At 41.0% G+C, this 14,306-nt stretch overlaps 1 long non-coding RNA gene across 2 annotated transcripts in view; it reads right to left on the bottom strand.

Moving 5' to 3' along the window:
- Positions 1-13,561, bottom strand: part of LOC121065631 — a 50,831-nt gene extending 37,270 nt beyond the window's left edge. Inside the window, exons 1-4 of one of the 2 annotated variants that reach the window (XR_005817206.1) lie at positions 13,426-13,561; positions 12,486-12,568; positions 11,794-11,847; positions 10,224-10,311 (exon numbers count right to left, since the gene is read on the bottom strand). This is a non-coding gene — a long non-coding RNA (uncharacterized LOC121065631). Of the gene's footprint in view, positions 1-10,223; positions 10,312-11,793; positions 11,848-12,485; positions 12,569-13,425 lie in introns of those variants that run through there. The other variant, XR_005817207.1, reaches the window with a different exon arrangement.
- Between the last annotated feature and the right edge of the window lie 745 nt (positions 13,562-14,306).

The raw sequence follows: 14,306 nt of genomic DNA, 5'->3' as shown, positions 1-14,306 counted from the left end.
AATTGGTAGAAATTATATATTATGTATTTGAAGGAGAACTGGATTAAAAATATTCAGAACTTTAAAGAAATTATCTCAGAACTGAGATGGGCTTGCAATATGCAGAGGTGAGAGTGCAGCAATATTGAAAGCTATGCAAAAAAAAAAAAAAGGCAACAAAAAACAGTTTTTTCTGGTTGTTTTTGGGTAAGCCAACAAAAAGACATTATTGTCACTGAGATTATTCAGCCTGACCTTTAGAGTGTCACTGGCAGGGGCCACATGCTAATATTTTAGAAGATGTTGTCAAAATTTTGCCTCAGTTATTTTGACCATATATATTCAGCACTTTTTTTGTATTATTCTGACTTCAGATGTAAAGGTTTGTTATAACAATGTATAACTGTGGTTTCTCACTACGTATTTTAAATGCAATTAAACATAGATGTTTCCACTTTTAAAATACACCTATTAGCTGTGATACTGTATTTTGCCTGATATTTATTCTTTCACAGTATACAGCTGCCTTTGGTCTTGCCTACACAGCTTTCTCTCCTGCACCCCCATAGTGCTTGAGCCTGGAGATGGAAATCTTGAATTATCAGGGCAAACCTCACAGTATTTTACTTTAGCAACACAGCAAAAGCAGACCCAAAATAGCACAGAAACAGCTGTATGCTATGTGCTAAATAAAACACAGATTAGAGGAAGAAGGTAAGTTTATAGCTCAATGAAACGCAGATGCTAAACTTCATACGGGTAATGCTCTGAGCGCACATGGAGGTCATGGGCTTTCCTGAACACCGCTGAACTTCGTCTTTGCTAATAAACAGCACCACAAACTACAGAGGTGTCTGCAACCCATGTTAGTTGAGCAGCGAGCGAAGTCTGCACGGTCACTTGTGCCCTAAGAGGTAGAGCTCAGTTGAGCCTTGGTTGTTTTCTAGTTGCTCAGAGCTATTTCCTGATGAGCTATAACTGAGCTCAAAATCAGCCTTTAGATCTGTGAAGGGGCAAAATGTCTTGATTTTGAGGGATACATAACAGCTAACAGACAGTCATTCACCTGAAGTACCAAAAAGCTAAACCAGAACTGAGCAGGGAATCCCTTTCCAAAACTACATAAAAGGTACAGATTGTACCTGCATGTTAGAGACCCCAGGCTGAATCAGTCTGGGCCACATCTTGTTAACATCACATGAGCCTTAGACCCTCACTTGAGGGACAGCTTGACAAAGAGGGGACAGCACCATTTATCTTGATAATTTGCCTAATTTCACAAGTGTCACTTGTAAACAGTTTGCCCCATCACACACTGCAGCTCTTCTTCAGGACAACAGCAGGTTCCCATCTCTGCTAAATAAGACCAGGCTACTACTCCAACCACTCAAAGTCCCAAAGCTTGGATTACAGTCTAAATGCTCCCAAGCTAGTGGGAGTGGGGTGAGCATTGGACATGGGGTTTGCTCAACCAACATCCTCTTTAGACATAAGTGTCAAGCCCAAAATAAAACTTCTTGAAGCAGAGTTTTGAGCCACTGTTCAGGGCGTTTGATCAGGATGATCCTGCCAGTCAACAGCGTCAGGGCTGTGGAAGGTGTAAGCAGCAGTTCTTGCATGGGGTGAAAGGTGATGGGGATGACTGCCAGGTCAAAAACATCCCCGGGTGTTTTGCACTGAATATGAGAGAAGTGTGGGGAAAGAGAATAGGGTAAAATAAATTCCTTTTTCTGCTATTCAGAAATGCCTGATATTCAGCAAAGGATGGGTAGGCAACAGGAGAGGGTAGAAGGAAGAAGCAGCTGGTCAAAGAGAAGAAAGCTTGCAGTCCTGGGCACAGATTTGCACGAGATACCAGGATATACATTAATACATTTCACAAGGAACCATAGGCAAGTGTGCCCAGAAACAGGGGATCTTGTGCAGCACACATGTAGGGGAGATGTCCTCCCACTGAGCAGTAGCAGGCAACATATCTAGCCAAGTTTTCTCAGAAGAGCCTCCTGCAGGAGGCTGCAAGTTAGACCAGTGCCTCAGAGCTGCGTTGCTGAGCCAGAGAAGGGTGTGTCTACATGGATTGCAAGCAAAGCAGCAGCTGTAAAGTTCTGCACTGAGGGGAGGCGATGCCTGTCACGATACGTTTAGCAGGCACCCAAGGGGTGCTAGGACTTCGGGCACTGCAATCTGGGGGTCTCCAGCTCCATGGCCCTATATTAACTTAATAACTCATGGGCCAGTTCCAGTTTTCCCTTCTGGTAGCAGAACCAAGAGGAAGGAGGCGGGGGGGAGGAAATGCCCCTCCCTGCCAGTTCGGATCTTTCTCGCTCACTCCGCGACAGATGGGGAGGCAATTCACAGCCAGATTCCCCCTCTGGTAGCTCAAGGCAGGCACCACACTTGCTCAGGGCATTGCAAATTGGAAAGCCAGTCCAGAATAAATAATGGAGCAAGTCATAGAAAAATATTGAGACAGCATTAAAAAAAAAAAAAAAAAAAAGACATTCCCTGTCTGGGAAGGTATGGATTATTTAGAGATTTTGAGATAGGGAATTCCTTGGAAAGCAGGCTGTCTCACATATCTTCTCTGTTACACACACAACAAACATTTCTGTGCACCTTAGCTGGTCTGTCACAGAACTTAAGGGCTCTGAAGTGATTTATAAAAGCCTTTGAAGTTGCTGTGTTTTAGAGACAAAATCCAAGTATCGAGAAAGTCCTAGTGATTTCAACCCACAGGAGTATAAACCAGTGGGTTGCTTTATCCCATCTCTGTATTACAAGGTTTGCCTCCTCTCAGCCCCATTCACACAGCAAAAACAAAGCTGCTCTGTTCTGCCTGCCTTGTTCTTCTCCTAACTACCTTCACTTCCTCGAGGACAGAAATATGCAAAATGGCAACTGCTCCAGAAAAATTAGGTGAGATGTTTCTATTAATCTCTGTCCTTTAGCATAAGAGTAATGAAAGCTTCCATCAAATGTAAAGGTGAGAACCCCAAAGCTGACAGAAAAAAAAAAACAAAGCTGTTTCTTATGTGGGTTTGTTGCATAGTGGAACTCTTTGCCATATATTATTTCCCAGAGTAACATTTGAGTTAGATTTTAAAAAGCACTCTATGTTGTTATCCTGTATTTCTGATACCAATTATTTATGAATGGCTATACTGATTCAGATTAAACATCCATCTAACTTAATATTCTCTTTACAACATGAAGGCATAAAAAAGACATTCAAAAAAGTCAGAACAGAGTGAGAGAAAAAAAAAAAGAATATATTAGTTTTACTCATAAAAATACTGGAAAAGAAACTAAATGTCGTGTTCCAGGACTTCAGCCAGCCCTGCTGAAGACAAGGATGTGCCTGAATTGGAAAAGGGGTGGGAGGCATGGCAGCATACTGAGAGCTTGCACTCTTTGCTTTGCAGCACTGGGCTAACCAGTGATCAAGGGTAGAGTAACACCAGGCTGTACCTCTGGGCTCCTTCTCAGAATACACCAGAAGTAAAATTAAGCAACAATGGTCCCTGCCCTGCAGTCCTACAAGTCCTCAGTGCAGTGCCAAGCAGAGAGGAAAAGATAATCTCTGTACTGCCAGACCTCAGGTGAGCTCTCAAAGCTCCTCTGCTCTACAGTAGGAATACACTCATTTTAGGACACATGCTTTGCTCTCTTTGGGATCACCTGAGTACTTTCACTTCATAGATATCTGCACAAAGATTTTTAAAATGTATGGAGATTGCACAGACACAGAAGTGATGGCAGGTTTTTCTAGCAATTCCTCCTCCCCCACACCATTTTTACCTCTACTTTCCTCTTTTTTTCTCCCCTTTGCCTGTAGGGCTCTCAAATGGCAGCAAATTAAGTGAAATGCCATCAATAAAGATGACTGAAATCCCAGTGAAACACACGGCAGAATCTTTTCTTGAAAAAGCAAATAATACTTTCCTCAATTAGGTAGCTGCATGGTTTTGTTTCTCAGACTGTGAATCTGGCCTAACCCAAGCCTATTGTTATACTTTCTGGTCCATAATCAAGGTCAAAGTGGGTTTTCTCTGGGTACCAAGACCCTACAGCATTTGAGGTACAAGTAGCAGTGATGGTACTGCTTTGGGCTGAGTTGTCAGGAAAGCAACTCTCCTTATAAAACTTCGAACTTCCAAAAAAAAAAAAAAAAGCAACAAAACATCCCCAATAGCCTGGATATAGGTCTGACCCAGAGCTGAACCACAGCAGCAGGTTGTGATTTTGCTCTGGAGAGAAACAGATCAGCGTGGTGAACAGCTGGCACAGCGCCACCGCAGAATCTCAAGGGCAGACCTGTCGTATCTCACTGATACAAATCTAACTACCAGACACGGGGCTGCCACGCAGAATTGCACTCCCAAGCCCTCTCCCCAGCACAATATGACCTGAACGAGCCGTCCCACTAAATTCTTTCACATTATGCCAAGAGGATGGCCTATTTTCCTGCAAAGCCTTCTCCCTTGCCCCAGAGGATGTGCAAGAATGAGCAAGAAAAAGGGAAAGGAAACAAAATTGACAGGGAAAAGAGCTCTAGATTTTTATTTTATTTCTTTTTAATGCATGCAGCATGGAGTAAGGAATATTGCTGTGATCTGCAACTGGTTTGCATTGACATCACCCACATAGGTGGTTACAGAGTTGTAAAGAGGTTTTCTCCCCCTTTTCCACCAAAATGTTCTTTTTCTCTTGGCTGTTTTCCTTTGTCACTGGCTCCTTACGCTTCCACATTTATTCCTGTAACTGCGCTACTTGCACTATTTAATTCTAGGACACACATATGTATGTACCAAAAGGAAACAAGGCATATTCTAGCTTCAGCTGAAATTCTGAACTAGTTGAGGATGATATTAAAATATATATATATATACAGACCTATCTTTTTCCAGGATACTCATTGCACACCTCCCACCCCCAGCCTAGTGAACATCGTGCTTTCCTGGTTCTGATATTCTGGTATTGTTTTTTTTCCTTTTTTCCTCATTTCTGTAGGACATTAGTAATCAGGTCTTTTTTTTTTTTTTTTTTTTTTTTTTTTCCCTTTCTGGATTGGAGTTGATTAATATGTGGAACAAGATTTTTCAAACTGATGAAATTTCTTGGTCTATATGTATACTCACACATAAAAGGTTATAAATTCTGGTGTGCTTGTGCATTGTTTGCAAAATGAAAATTATAATAATCAACTGAAATGAAGGATCTTATACATATAGGACATTCAGGTTAAATCAGAGATTTTAGCATAAATTCTGTATTCTTGAAAGCAAGAATGAGAGGGCTCGGTCTGCTCTTGTTCCACGGGAGTTCAGCAGATACCAGATTGGATTCTAAACCACATGGGAAGCTAAACGTAGCCTTATCCACTACGTTACTTATTTACAGCCACAAGAGCAGCTGCATAATGCTTAGATGCAACTGAAATGACATTTCTGTTGGGCAGACAGCTTGCAGACAAAGAAGCTATGACGGGATCTTCCTCAGAATCCAGGGGGAAACCCATATGAATGCTAGTGCATACTTGCCCCGTACCAGAAAAAATCCATGTGGGAAAGAAAAGCGATGTCCAGGCACTGAGAGAAGCAGGATCAGAATTCTGAGTAATTTTATTAATTGTACTATTGACGTTCCATCCCCAAATTCTGAGGAATAGCCTGTGCCAGTCACAAAGCAAAGCACTTACTCCCTGAATTTAGGAAGAGAGCTGTTCTTGGGCTTGCTATTTCTGTCTTGATAATGGACATTACTTCAAATGATTAAGTATATTCCCCACAACAGATATAATACACGTGTTAGTTCACTTCACACCTATCAGCATACATAGAGGCATGCCTATACACACTGAGAAGTATATTTTGCGGAACCCCATCAGCAAGTGAGGAAAACATTTAACTCAATGCACATTGCTGTACCAATTTTGATGCCAAAGGGGCACTAAATTTAGGAGCGTGATAGTGAAAAAATAGCCAGTCAATGTGTCCAGCCAGCCCTCCCCAGGTGTTCAACTACACAGACTTTCAGCCCACAGATCCAAACTCTAAAATCTTAACATCTCCTCCAATCCTACTTTTCCTATATCCTTACTTTTCTAATCACTCAGTTTTTCCCTTATAGCGCAACATAATACAAACTCGGCTAAAAAGGCAAGCCCATCGCCAAGCCTCATCTCATGCTTACTTTCTGAGTGGCTTAAGACAAATGAACCCAGAAATCAGAAGGACAAACATTGCAAACATGGAAAAACACCCCTGACATAATGAGTGATGAAGAAAATGAATAAATGCCACCAGAAGTATGGCCAGAGATTTCCCAGTGAATAAAGTACTTTAGTGTATGATGCACCATGACAGCCATTTGGAAAGACAGGTAACAAAGTACCTGGCTTTACAGGAGAGGAAAAGACAACTTTATGGTCACAACAAATTCTCAGAACTACCTTCCCAGGGACAGGCATGTTGAGTATGAGCTGGGGTGCCAGTGTGCTCTGCCTGGACAGCTAACATGTCCCAGCTACAACTGTGTTTATTTTGAACTATGCAGCTGCTTTGCACAGCAGGTCATCTACCCTGTAACAGTTACTTCAGCCTTCATGCTGGATTAACAGGCACTTCACAACAGCTGAGCCTGCGAAAGATGCCCTAGAGGAGATACGTTGCTGTACAATACATCCGCATCTTACTCAATCACGGGTTCCCCATACCCTCAGGTACTCGTGCAGATGTCAGCGCATTCTGTAAGATGGTGACTCCACCATGAGTAATGGCCTCTACCACAGGCACAGCCTTATGGAAGAACTCTTCAGCATTCAATTAAGCTGTGCCTATTGGCCTCTCTGAGAGACTGATGATACAAGCTGCCTGAGCATGGTATCTCACTGACAGCATGGTCATACTCCCCATATTCTCTTTCCCATCCGTGTGTTAGGATCTGTTCTCCCTTCAAATTCAGCACTGTTCCGGGCAAAAATGACACCGTCAACATCAGCATTAATATACTTGGGATGTTATTAATGGACCAAGGCATAAAAGATATTTAATACAGGACCACACACATCTCTAGCAATCCCAGATGGCAAGAATCATGCTTCACATTCTTAGTCACCTATGATACGTCTGAGAAGCAACTCCTCCTCCAAAAAGGACCAGTTACTGGCAAGGAGGACTGCACACAAGGAGGGATAACCCTGGGAACACACATCCTAAATCCGTTTTGTACTCGTCCCTTCTCTTCTGCAGCCCAATATGTGTGAAGGTGACAGTACACAACATGGAGTCCATCACAATTGTTTGCTTAGTTTACCATTTTGCCTGTGATTTGACCAGTTCCCACACTATGTATAGGTAGTCTGGTCTGCAGTTCATTCAATTGCCATGCGATATTTTACTTTGAAGTACCTAGAGAATTATTAAATAAACTCAGTCTCAAATGATAATCTAACTTTTTTTTTTTTTTAATAAAAAAAATCCTCAAATTTGTTCCTAAATGTATTTAAATCTTACTAGTGAACATGATGCTGGTTATTAGAAAGTAATTCTGGAGAAATTAGCTGGCAGCTACAAAATTAATATAATTCATTTATTACTTGCAGCCACAAATCAAAATGCTGTTAACACTGCTGCATGCAATTTAATATGAACAGTAAGTTTCCATATGGCTTCAATTTTAGGATCCCTGGTCACTACAGAGACTCATTTGCAGAATGGTCTGTAGGCATCCGAAGTCAGCTAGTGCTTATTGGCAGAAAAGCTGTTCTAGGTTGTTTCTACATAGGTACAACAGTCCAAACAGGCCCAAACCCACAAACTTAATATGGGATTATCATATCTTACATAAGACAGAGAAATGTCTACATATGTTTATAGCACCACAGATACAACCGATGTTTAAAGATCAGGTGTCCACAGTCAGTCTGCTATTACCAGTTCAGTCTCCTGACCACGATGGCAAATTTTTTAAAAGTACTGATTATCCAGTAACAATTTTGAAGCCAACAGGACCAAAACATTGTAACAAGGTGACACAGCATCAACATTGACTACGAAAACTAAAAACAGCTTTAGAGCCTAAATTTTGACGTTGACATGTACCTTGGTTGTTAGTGATGTACTGCTGAGTTTTTGCATAACATACACAGAGTTGTATGTGTATAACATACACTGTGATTAGTTTGAACACATAAACTAGAGAAAGACAGTGCTTTGCACATCTACTGCATTTTGAGTTGGCTTGTGGCAGAACCTTGTCATGTCTGAAGGAACCTTGCCACATCTCTCATACCTTCCTCAAGAAGAACCAAGACCACACCAAACTCCAGAAACACCAGGTTCTTGATTGCCTAACAAAATCACATCTCCTCTATCCTCCTTCTAGGCTGTATTTCAAAAGGAAAATAAAAATGATGTAGTAACTAAGCTCTGTCAGGTTTTGACAAAAGTATGTTACTGTGGCCCTGGATGGGAAACCGAACTCTCAGAAAGACATGAGTATTTCATTGACTGACTTAGGTAGGGTATGTAGGGTGGCTCCCAGAACACATCAGTAGATCTTCATATTCCTTCTCTCTCCTAGCCATGTAGCCACATCTCCTCCCTCACACTGGCCCAAGTTTTCATTGAAGTCCATCATTAGCTACTTCAACTCACTGACTACAAATAAAACTTCTGGACTTCTCTTGCTGAATCAGTTTTCTACCAGGACGGTGAGTGAAATCAGAGTGGTGCCTTATGGGCTACAGAGAATCATAGAATAGAATCATAGAATACCCTGAGTTGGAAGGGACCCATAAGGATCATCAAGTCCAACTCCTGACCAACAAAGGCCACTGGAGAGTGGTTACAGTGCACATATGCCTCTACATTCAGGCCTGATTGATCAATTGTCTGGTTGAGAGCAGAAGTGTTAAACTGTGCTCTTTCTGATTAAATGCAGGGCTGTAAATATCAGCATCCCACACCACAGCTCAAGCCACCAGGCTGTAAGCCCACACAGGTCACAGCAACATTCATTCTGTCCCTTTCCCCCCTTCCTTCAGAAAAACCCATCTGATGAAGTCTTCCTCATAACCAAAGCAAGATATTTCAAAGCACTTTTGCTCTGTTGGAAGTACTCTGACCAGCTTTGCTAATAATACCGTTGGAGATTCCCAGCGTGTTTTCCCTGTTGCTTCAGACAGGTCACTGGCATTTGCTGCGTCACGGTGGTCAGCACCAAGTCAACTGCGATTAAGGCCAAAATCATAGGTTATCACAGAATAATCACAGAAATATCATTTTTTCATTAATAGGTCTTGTGATTGAATCCTTGTCACCTGTTTGATGTCAGCAGCTGGCTTGGTACAGCACTGATCAGCTGTGCTGTGCCTGGGTCCCTCTTATAGCTGGGAAATCACATCTAGCACAACCCCAGTAATACCCACACTAAGAATGAGAGGGCACGGGGCTGGGGTGGAAAAGAGACTTTCGCATCATGAGACCACTATACATCAAGCAACAGCCTTCAGTTACTGAAAGCACCTAACAAAGGCATGAGCACCATCCACAACTAGGAGGCCAAGTTTATCAAATAGCCACTGGGCTTCTGCAAATGAGTGGGAAGGAGGAGTTTGATTATTGTTATTTATCAGAGAGACCTAGGAGGCATCAGTACGTGTTGGTTGCTCAGAGTGGTCGGTGTCAATGCAGCCCCTTACCTGGAAAGCACCTTTACCAGATTTCTTCTGGGTGGCAAAGGCATCAGCATGCCATTGCAGCCCAGCTAACCACAGATAGGAAAATACAGCAGAGATCAAAGCACTACCGATGCTGAAACCCCGATTGTGAAGAGGTTCGGTAAAACAAGCCTCTGATCTAACCTCTTCCGGGATTTCAGGTTATTTTGACTAATTTCTAATTGATGCTTTTGGGACAACCCCAGGCTAAATTACTGTGAAAGAAAGGAGACAGATGGAGGAAAGAACAATGGAAGCAGGCAGCCTGCTAAAACTTAAGTCCTACTCTTTCTAGCACTTCTGACATCAATAAAGGTCTGCCCACAGGAAGGGTGTCATGATGGAAAGCAGGCTCAGAAATATTTTGCTGACTTTACACAGCGATTTTCTGAGATGGCGGGGAGGGAGATGCCTCCTTTATTTTAGCTCTGTCAACTGTTAGTACAGACAGTGTCTCTCTGGTGTGTTACGTTCTCGTGAGCTGGCAGACCTGTTGGGAATATAATGAGGTCTGTGCATGCACCTCCTGGTGTGATGTTAAAAATCTTCATTTCTAACAACTTATTCCTCAGATGCTCTCCTGATTTTCTTGAGGCATAAGGACCAGTTGACTATGCAAATGAAAGAAGAGAATGTAGGAAATGAGTTAGACACAAAGGGAGTTGCTGGCAAATGCCATTGCTTCCTCGGGGCATAATGGTAAGAGACAGCTGCTACTGCCAGCCCAGAAGCGGTAGCTGAGGGGGCTAGCAGAGCTCTGTTGAAAATCTTTAGTCTGATGAATAACTAGGCAGAGGCTGCCTATGCTTATGAGGCAGGACCCCCAAACCACGATCTTTGATTCTTACTCTGTTGTTTCACATTATCATCTACTCTAAGTGCACACCAGAGTGATAACTGATTGTTTTTGCAGTGATTTGCAAGTTTGTTGTCTGAAAGTCCTTTTGAAACAAGAGGAGAAAGACAGGAAATTGATTACAAGTAGACAAGAACCACAGTCCTCTGTAACTCTTGGAGATGTTATTGCAAGAATACAATGATGGCCATTTTTGCAGCAGGACATTCATTTTCTGGATCAAATATTTTGAAATATGAAACACCTTCATGACTCTAGCATAAATAATTCCACAAATATTTAATCACTGTACAAGTTTTATTTTTAATTTTCATTATGGAGTGATTCCCTCAAGTAATTATCACAGCAATCGTAACTCTGATGCATGTATTTTGTTGTTCTGCCCAATAAATGGTAGCAGAGTACTGTAACTGATGTGCATGCATAAATATTTTAGGACTTTGTGCTTCTTAAACTGTTTGGAAATACTTATGGTAACCAATAAATACTGATACTTTTCTTTCGTCTCCAAAAGAATCTGTCACTTGAAGAACTGGCACGATGCTTGGAGTACCACTTTATGGAAAAAATAACACAAATGTTTATTGGTAGTATTAAAGGAAATGGTTGGTGTTTTTCAGCTCTGAGCAGAATAGCTGTCTGGAGTGCCACATGTTATGATCACCATACAAAGATAAAATGAAAATCCTTCCACAGGGGAACACCTTCATTTCAAACAAGGGAGAGACCAAAACTCTCAATATTAAATGCTAAAAAAGAATACCATCCAAAAAAAATGGGGAGGGGGGTGGGGAATATTTGTGCACTTTTCTCTTTTCCTAGGAGGACAGGAGTGCATGATACTTTCCAAAACACCCAAATAGAAACATAGAATCATAGAGTGTAAATGAAAAGCAAAATCTGGAGAGAAAGCAAGGATATTTTCTGATTTTTCTGTTCTTCCCTCAGCACTTACCAAAATTATGATAAATCTCAGCTGAGTTTGTGCTCACCAACAGAAGGCTATATCCCTATGGCAAAATCCTGCCCTCATTTATACCAGCAAAAGCCCTTTAAACACGTTGGATTTACTCAGGTATTAATGAAGACAAGCAGGAAAACTTCACGTGAAATTCAGAAAGTTCAATATACTCCATGCTTCTACCCAGCAACAAATAGCAACATAGCATTCCTCTCCCCACACATAGAGCAAACAAAACAAAAAACACCAACAACAAATAAAAAACAATGATCTTACCCTCTCTTCTACCCCAAAGCACTTCATAATTGTAAGTTGTCACCATTACTGCTGCTATATATATGAGAAAACCAAGACAAAGTGGTTGCCCAGAGAAGTCATGAAGTGAGCAGAAGCCTGATGACCTACCCCCTGAACTGAGCTGAACCCACATTCTTGAAATCAGATTTCAGACATATGACTGAGTTACCTTGGCTTAATGGTTGCCATACATCAGCTGAGCCTCAGCAAAAATAGTTTAAATTAGCGTGTGCTACCCTACATTTGCAACAGCTCAGCTGCTACAAAGGAACTCATTAGGCTATGGTAACTTGCTCAAGTGTCTGAGACCTCAATCTGAGGCTTTACCCAGTGGCCCACATATCTGCCCAAATCATGCTCTCTGCCTCCATGCCAATAAGCATCCTGAGCCCATCTTTCACAAAGTGAGAATGTGCCCAAGAAAATAAGCTCAGTACAGTTTTCCACTGGGATGCTTTAGCGGAAATGCTGTTCAGATAAGGAAAGAGCCCTCAAGGATGCTTTCATTTCTTCTCTCCCTGACCTAGATTTGTATGGAGGTCCCTGCAGTTCAAATGAATTTAATGGATGGTACTAGGTTTATTTTTACGTCCTATCTTCATCTTCTGTTTTATATACATTTCTTTCTTCTTCAGCCCACCAACAAGGATTAAGCTATTCATTCCTCTTACCTTAGCTATTGTAATTTCTCTTCCTTATGATCTCCTGACCTGCCCCAGATCTACTCCAGAACGTTTCAAGGAACTGCTTTTTCCTTGGAAAAAAAAAATAAAATAAAAATAAAGACAATCATATTTTTACTGAACTCTACTGACCCCTCTTTTATTTAAAAATACAGTTCCAAATGTCTCTATCCTTCTCTCTTCCTCTTTAAAGCATCTGTTCATCTATTGTCTAACAGGAATGTAGTGCAGGAAACTTCACTTTAGCTGGTACAGTGTGAAGCGCTGATACTGATCCTTGAGCCATGTATTCCTCTTTTTGGAAAGAGGGCTCTTACTCCCTCTTTCTTGCTTGCTTCCTTAATCTCTCTTTTGGGGTGCTATAAATGTATCATTTAACGCTATTAAGCATTTCAGGATTCGGATCACATTAAAATGTTATGCAAAATTAAGTTATATTTTATTGTCTTTCATGGATTTCTTGTTATTTTGTAACCTGTAATATATACCAAGAGAAATATCTGTGAAGATAATTAAATCATATTAAATGCAGATCAAGACCAAATTTTCCTATATTCCTGATCCAGCATAGCTCAGTGCCTCAAGTTTTCTAAGTTACTAGTTTAAACCCTAGGACACGAGTTATCTTACTACTATATCTATAGATAAATAAAATTGGATTGAACCAAGAAATGTTGGGCTTTTATAAAGTTCTTATTTTAAGATTTACAGTTTTACATTAAAAAAAATATTAATCAATTTATATTACCACAAAGTCATATTTTGGAAGAGCAAACACAGAAAAAGCAGTTACATTCTGATGCCACAAACTTAGGAGAGCATCTCAAGAAGAAACAAAACAAAGTTCTTTGTTCTAGCAATTATCACAGCAATTTCAGCAGGTAAATATAATTTCATCTTTGTGACATAGGTAAAAAACATTGATTACCTTTGAGCCACCTCTGAAAATACTATGATACTTTCCCCAGAGGTGTGACTCCTGAGTTCATAAGCAGCCAAAGCGAGGCTTAGCTTTAGGAGTACCTCCTAGGGCTGATGGCCAGGCTGTGCTAGCACAAGGTCTGCAATTTTCTGGCTAAAGGAAGAAGTAAGAAAGTAAGGATTGCTGCAGTTGTTATCACCTGGTTTTCTGCTCAGCCCAGCCTTACTAGCTTTGAAATAATGGGATCTTACAGTATCCATTTGCCATTCCTCACCTGTTCATTCAGCTCTCTGAGGGCATGTCTCATTACATCTATCCATAAGATGTCATTATGAATTTAAGTGTCAGCCTGTCCATTAGGACATCATGCAATCTCCATTGTTCTACTAGAGAGCCAAGAGGCTCCTGCCAAAGGTTTCAAACTGGGCAGCAATGGTTGGGAAAGGGCTGGCCTCAGGTTGACTTGATACAGGCCTTGTCCAGATCACTGGGAGGTTTTAAAGCTGTGTATTCACAGCAGAACCTCAGCGAAAAGAAAATTAAAATTTTGTTCTTTTGCACCTCCATGAGAGAATCTATATTTTAGCTCAACCAGTGGCATCACTCCAGTGATGGAGGAAATGAGATGTTCCTACTTGTTTACATCTAGATTCTGTGCCAGAAGCAGAAAAGCAAACAAATGAAAAAGAACATGATTTTTTATTTTTATTTTTTTTAAAGGAAAAGGCAAATATGAAAAGTTCCCCAGAACTAAGAAGAACAGAATAGCTCAGAACACTAAAAAACTGCTGGAGACTAAACAGAATACAACCTATTGCATTTCCCAGAGCCAGGAAGAAAGTAACTAGTTCATAAATTCCATCAGGAGCTTGGGGATTTTTGATGTA

Source organism: Cygnus olor, chromosome 2 (genome assembly GCF_009769625.2).
Source record: "Cygnus olor isolate bCygOlo1 chromosome 2, bCygOlo1.pri.v2, whole genome shotgun sequence".
Classification (NCBI taxonomy): Eukaryota; Metazoa; Chordata; class Aves; order Anseriformes; family Anatidae; genus Cygnus; species Cygnus olor.
This window is presented reverse-complemented; position numbering and strand designations above follow the sequence as displayed.